The following is a 6,820-nucleotide window of genomic DNA, read 5'->3' as shown; positions in this document are numbered from 1 at the left end:
CCCCCTCCCCCTTCCTCCCCCTCCCCCTTCCCCCCTCCCTCCCCCCCCCCCAAGTCCCAATGGGCCTGTTTTATTACGTACCCTCAAATTATTTTCTGGCAGAAAACCTGGTACCTTTGGCAGAGGTTGAAACAATTGGTCGTCTAATTTTCGACTGTTACCATAAAATAATATAATTAATCACTTTTGGCATCTAGCAATTTAAAGCAAAATTAACAATAGTTACCACATGGAATAAGCATCATATATTATTTTGTTGTACCTGTTATATATTTTACCTGTAATATATTTTCATCAGGACTTCCTTCTTTCTCCATGAATGATTAAAGAAAATAACACTGGATATATTGTAATTATTTTTATTTTATTCCAATATATAACAAATGTGTTTTATGTCAGTATGTGGAGCAAACTACCTGAAACAGTTGGTTTGAAATCATGATTACAAAATCCTAAAGATAAAAGGAACTGGCTGCTAACCTCACCCTCTACATATTATCAACATTTGTATAGGCCTGTAGGAACGATATTTGAAGTGGGAGGGGGGATACGGTCTCTAGTGAGGGATACAACCTAGATTTTTATCTTTATATCATCTTTACTTATGCAGAGTAGTGAAAATTTAAAACATATATTTTTATCCTAGAGTGTGTGATGGAGAACAAGTCCCTAGGCCCGCCCCTGTTCCTATGGGCCTGTTGTATTTTATATTAATAAATGCAAAGACTACATAATAATATTGTTGATAAAAGTGATTGTCAGTATGTGGCAACAGTATATTTTCCAACATTTCTGTGTTTTTGTACCCGGCTGTGGACAGTTTCGGCAGACTGGTAACACATTTTCTTAATAATTAAAAATACACTGTTTAACCAAGCACATTAAAACATGGAGGGTAACTAGTTAAGAGAACAAAGTTTTTTGTTAAATTATTATATCTTGCTTTGGTGAGGAGGGGACGCTTTTTGCAAATTTGCGAAATCAGCCTTTGGAATATCCACTGACGTGCCATATTTACATCTATGCTGAACAAGATTTATGGATAAATATTATTACATTTTGTGTGCTTTTCTTCTAATTAGGTCCATTTGCTTCAGTTTACATTAAAAATGTCATTAAAAAATTATGTTTAAAAAAATGCTTGTATGCTAGTCTATGGCCGTGTGGCTTTCTCGTCCTCGTCGGCAGTTGATTTATCCAAATTTTCATCTAAGACAACATTTCCAGGATTAGGGACAAAGTCTCTGATAAGTGGTTCAAACTGATACGGTTTGATGCCATTAGCACAAGCTGGACACAATTCTTCGTCACTCGAATCGCTAAGTTCGTCCATGCTGCTTGGTAGTTTCTTCAGTTTTCCTCTCATCGATGACATCACGGGTCTAGCTCATCAATTGTCGACAGTTTCCGGCAAACATCGAAGATCGGTGAAAAAAAAACCCCAACCAAGACTGGCACGCTTAACTTGGTCAATAAGGGGAGCGCGGTAGTTGCGTGTTGTGGTTTATGACGGCTAACAATTCATTACGCCGTATATATGGTTTGGTGTCCGGTCTCCTTTAACAATATTTATGGCTGATGCATGCTACATGTTTTGATGCACTTGTGGTAAACTTTGCTACATAGTGGCCAGTTTAGTGCTCATTTGAGGTGTAGAAATACTAATAAAAAGGTAGCTATTTGGATAACAACTGTCTGTTTATAAATATTGATCATATCCTTCAGAACCTAATGCTTATGCTCACCAAAACTGGTTCACCCATGATATACATGTATATAGTAGGCAGAGGTAGGGAAAAGCCTATTTTTTCCGGTCTGGGACAGATTCTCAATCTTTGAGACCTAAATTATTTTTCAAAAATGTGTGTTTACTGGTCCCACTTTTGTCAGTCCAAAGCACCTGTCCATTTCTATTATTGGAACAAATTCCTATCCGTATATTCGCACTGTTTTCACACATGTTTATTTGTCTATTTCAATCAACTGATGTTCAGTTTGATTCACAAAAGACTTGAACCTGTCACAAATGTAATAAAAACTGGTCATTTGAATGCCTCACAGTTTAGTTTTTCCATCAGTAGGCTAGCCGGTAATAGAAATGGTGAATATACTATTTGTGCCACTATTCAATTGGACCTGCCCCAACATTGGTATCTCGTACATGATTTAAAAAAAAGAAAAGTGGTCAATAGGGCTGGTGTTCATCTGTGATTTTAAAGTCTGCTATTAGGATATATCACCGGTCACTGATGTCGGTCCTACAGTATTATTAATAAGATAAGATAAAATAATTTAAGATAAGATATTTATTCTGTATTTTAGGTGGCCATCGCCTATTGTACATTTTACAATATGTTCGTATATACATATATACCACTATACATGTTTGTGTCACATGCATGTACATTGTCAAGTAGTTATACATGTACAAATATATACATAGTTATACTTTTATTTAGCTTTTAATATGAATACTCCATGTTACCAGGGTAGTAACCACAAGCATGTACTACATGTATGTATACTTAGGTGCAGATAATTGTATATCTAGCTCAGTGTAATATGGACAAGATATATTGTGCTGTCGGCTATAATATTGATACTAATTAGTTTTCTTTTACACAAGTATTATATTGTTTGAAATTTGTTCACGTAAACTATTATCAAATGCAACATTCAAGTGATAGTGCAAAATTGTACATAACATGTACCCACATACATCTGTACTTCAGTGCTGTCAACCTGTGGCAATTCTTAGGCATGAGAAAATTAGAAGTCAGGGTCCAGGGACTGCAGGCTCTTGGTCAGGTCCAGGGCAAAGTTTTTTGTTGTTGTTTGTTTAAGTCCCAAATGGAAATCTCTAAAAAAAAATCAAAATATCGAGCGAGTGCAAGTTTTACTAATTAATTAATGTTAAACCATAAAAGTCGGTCATCGGTAGCACCTGCGAGTGATTGTTTGTATTGTATATGTTCAATATGCTGTATTGTTATTAATAGGTAACAAAGTCAGAGACCCTGCATAATCAGCATATAATTCCATTCAGCTCTAAAATATAAACCACGATTATAAAATATTTTTATTTTGAGAAAAAGTGAGATTATAGTAATGTTGCGTGAGAGCGTTATGTTTCTTACAAATGCGTGAGACTCACGCCAAATGCATGAGAGTTGACAGGTTTGATACTTGCAGTTCTCACAATACAGCTTTTTCAACGTTGAGACTTTAAACAATTGTTAGTTTTATAACTTTATCATACCCATATATATATACATGTACACACATACATACACAGTCATTAACAATAACACGATTCTTGGTGAGAAAGCTATCAAGGTATTACACTCCAATTAAAAAAAAAACCCAGAATTTGCAACTGGTTACATACAGAGGCCTGTCAGGTTGAGTGTCTGAGGCAATAGGCTTTTGTAAAATACAAACTGCTTGAAATAACATAAAATGTACTGAAACAATCTATAAATGTATTAAATGTGTCATCTTTTATTAATTTCCAGGACACAGTACTGAATACTCATACTTTTTATACATATATGGGAGTTAAAATTCATAACTTTTATTCCTTTTTTGGAAAATTATTATGTTAAATATACACAATTTGGGTTTTTTTTCGCAGATGTGATGAAACATTTGTTTTCTTCGTTTATTGTTTTGCATTCATGATTCAATATAAAAACGTACAAATATCACTATGATTTTGAACAAAAAATATTTGGCAAATAATATTTTTGAGTTTTTATAATTTTAATTGCCACAACTTATTTATTATGTTACACAAAGTTTTGACTTGATACTTAGATCTGATTAAAGGACTCCTTATTCATGATGGTGGACATGTGCCACTTGATGTGGGCAATTTCTCTAACTGGATTTTATAAATTCTAGAGATGAATGAAACTCACTAATTCTGGACATCCCTGGTCGAGATACCATTCAGCATTTTAGCTGAGTCATCTCCTTTTACAGGTGTTCTGTTCAGACCTGTCAACCTTTAGTCAAGAGAAAGCAGGAGGTGTGTGTTGAAAAAGCAGGAGATTTTGTCAAAAAGCAGGAGATTTTTTAAATTCACACAATTTAACCCAAAATAGCAAGATTTAAAAAAAACATTATTACAATAAGTTATATGAATACTATATAATGTCATATATACTTGTTAACCTTAGATCTTGGCATTAAAAAATTAATTAGTATATTTACGGTATTACACTTACAGCCTTACAGGTTGCGTTACATTATCATTTGTGGTTAGTGTACCTAAGTACCAAAGACAAATTTATATAAATTAATAAATTAATATTCAGTTTTTACTATAATGAGGAACGGTGGTGTGGTACTTATTTAAAATCATTATAATGATGCAATAAACATTGTATTTTCATTAATCATAAGTAAAACCTCATTACGGACATCGTGTGAAATATACCGGAATTATGCCCATTTCCGTGAGTAACTTTATGTCAATGTCAAACACAACATTTTTTAATTGTACAAAAATAATTTCTTGAAGTGTACCTTTATAACCAACATTTTACTGTACAAACATACAAAATTAACTGACACAAGTATGTTTATACAGCTAATCGGTCTTTTCGTTGTCTTGCTGTGACATGTGATTTTAACATGCATCGTGTGTATCGCTGTCAACTCGGAGTCTGGCAGTTCAGATTCGTCATAGTTGCATTATGTAATCCAGTGGGAAGACATTTTACAATTCAGAGGTGTTATTAGAACTAAATTGGATAGTTTTTTTATATGGCAACACTGAATGTCAATACACAGCCTGTTGAATTAGCGGCAACACGCTTCGTAGCCATTATGATGACAACAAACATTATAATAACACGTCATTTTATAAACTCCATGTGCTTTTTGAACAATATAAATAGGCTATCCCACAATTCTCACTTCGGCAAAGGTTAAACAGTCGGGACAATTCGGCCTGTTACATTCTCAGAAACCGAAAGTAGTCGAAATTTTCCGAATGAGAAAAAAAGGCAAAGTTACTTCCCTTATGTTATTTTGACAAAAGAGGATCATTTTTTTTTAATATGCTTACAAAAATGTCATTTAACAGGAGAAATTGTTTCCCGCACAGGTAAAAGGAGATTTGATCAAATACCGGGAGACTCCCGCGGAATCCGGGAGGGTTGACAGGTCTGGTTCTGTTCCTTGCCTTGGTCAGTAAGGACGGAGAAGAAAACGTGTTGATACGATTTGTGCACTGCACAATTTAGTTGTCTTTTTTTCAAAATCTTCAGCCAGCCACAGCTAGTTGTTTACTTGTCATGTATATGTGGCAGCCAATATGCATAGTGTGTTCAGATAGTCAGGTGCAAAATATAGGGCAGTATAGTGCTGTTTTTGCATCTTTGTACAAACTAAAGTTTTAATCATGGAGTGATATTGCAAATATAAACATTTGGATCAGCAATTCAGACTGCAAAATTAATTGATTAGAACTGTATCACATTTAATAAGTTCTGGTTATCAGGTTATGAGGGTCAGTGCATTTCTTCACTTTCATACCCTATTCATTTACTGCACAGTCAGTCACCTGATAGGCATGCTTTGGCCAATACAGTTGGCTGTACTTCTGTATGCTACACCATCAATGTGTGCCAAAGCATGAGTCCATCCACAGTGTTCTAACAATACCCTGATATCCTTATCAACATAGAGACATTTTTCAATATAAAAGTCTATGTTCGGACCAAAAAATATATCGACACAAACGTAATATCGACTCAAACTTATTGACTCAAACGAGATAAAACATGATAGTTAATACACATTTTGGCCGGGACCGGCCAGTCATATCGACACAAGCGATATATCGACTCAAGCAAGTTTGACATAATGGTGCTTGACTGTATTCACATTTATAAAACCACCTACAAGGACCTCATGTATCTTGTTTACATTAAGTTGACGAAAACAGGATTGATTCAGACAAACAAACAGACAGACAGACAGACAGACAGAGACAGACAGACAGGGAATTAGAAATGGTAGAGAGAGGGAGGGAACCAGCTGTTGACACATAACTTTATGTACACTTTCCCATAGACAAGGCCTTTGATGTACCAGTCATGGAACACTTGATGGAATTTGGGGGGGGGGGGGGGGGGGGGGGACGAGTTCCTAGAGGGCGATCAATCCTGTGACCCATTATATCTGAGCTGAGTAATCTACCACTGAGCTACATCTCATCCCCATTCTTTAGAATGACATCATTGTACCTGAGCCGAGTAATCTACCACTGAGCTACATCTCATCCCCATTCTTTAGAATGACATCATTGTACCTGAGCCGAGTAATCTACCACTGAGCTACATATCATCCCCATTCTTTAGAATGACATCATTGTATCTGAGCTGAGTAATCTACCACTGAGCTACATCTCATCCCCATTCTTTAGAATGACATCATTGTACCTGAGCCGAGTAATCTACCACTGAGCTACATCTCATCCCCATTCTTTAGAATGACATCATTGTACCTGAGCCGAGTAATCTACCACTGAGCTACATCTCATCCCCATTCTTTAGAATGACATCATTGTACCTGAGCCGAGTAATCTACCACTGAGCTACATCTCATCCCCATTCTTTAGAATGATATCATTGTACCTGAGCTGAGTAATCTACCACTGAGCTACATCTCATCCCCATTCTTTAGAATGATATCATTGTACCTGAGCCGAGTAATCTACCACTGAGCTACATCTCATCCCCATTCTTTAGAATGATATCATTGTACCTGAGCTACATCTCATCCCCATTCTTTAGAATGATATCATTGT

Source organism: Gigantopelta aegis, chromosome 10 (genome assembly GCF_016097555.1).
Source record: "Gigantopelta aegis isolate Gae_Host chromosome 10, Gae_host_genome, whole genome shotgun sequence".
NCBI lineage: Eukaryota > Metazoa > Mollusca > Gastropoda > Neomphalida > Peltospiridae > Gigantopelta > Gigantopelta aegis.
This window is presented reverse-complemented; position numbering follows the sequence as displayed.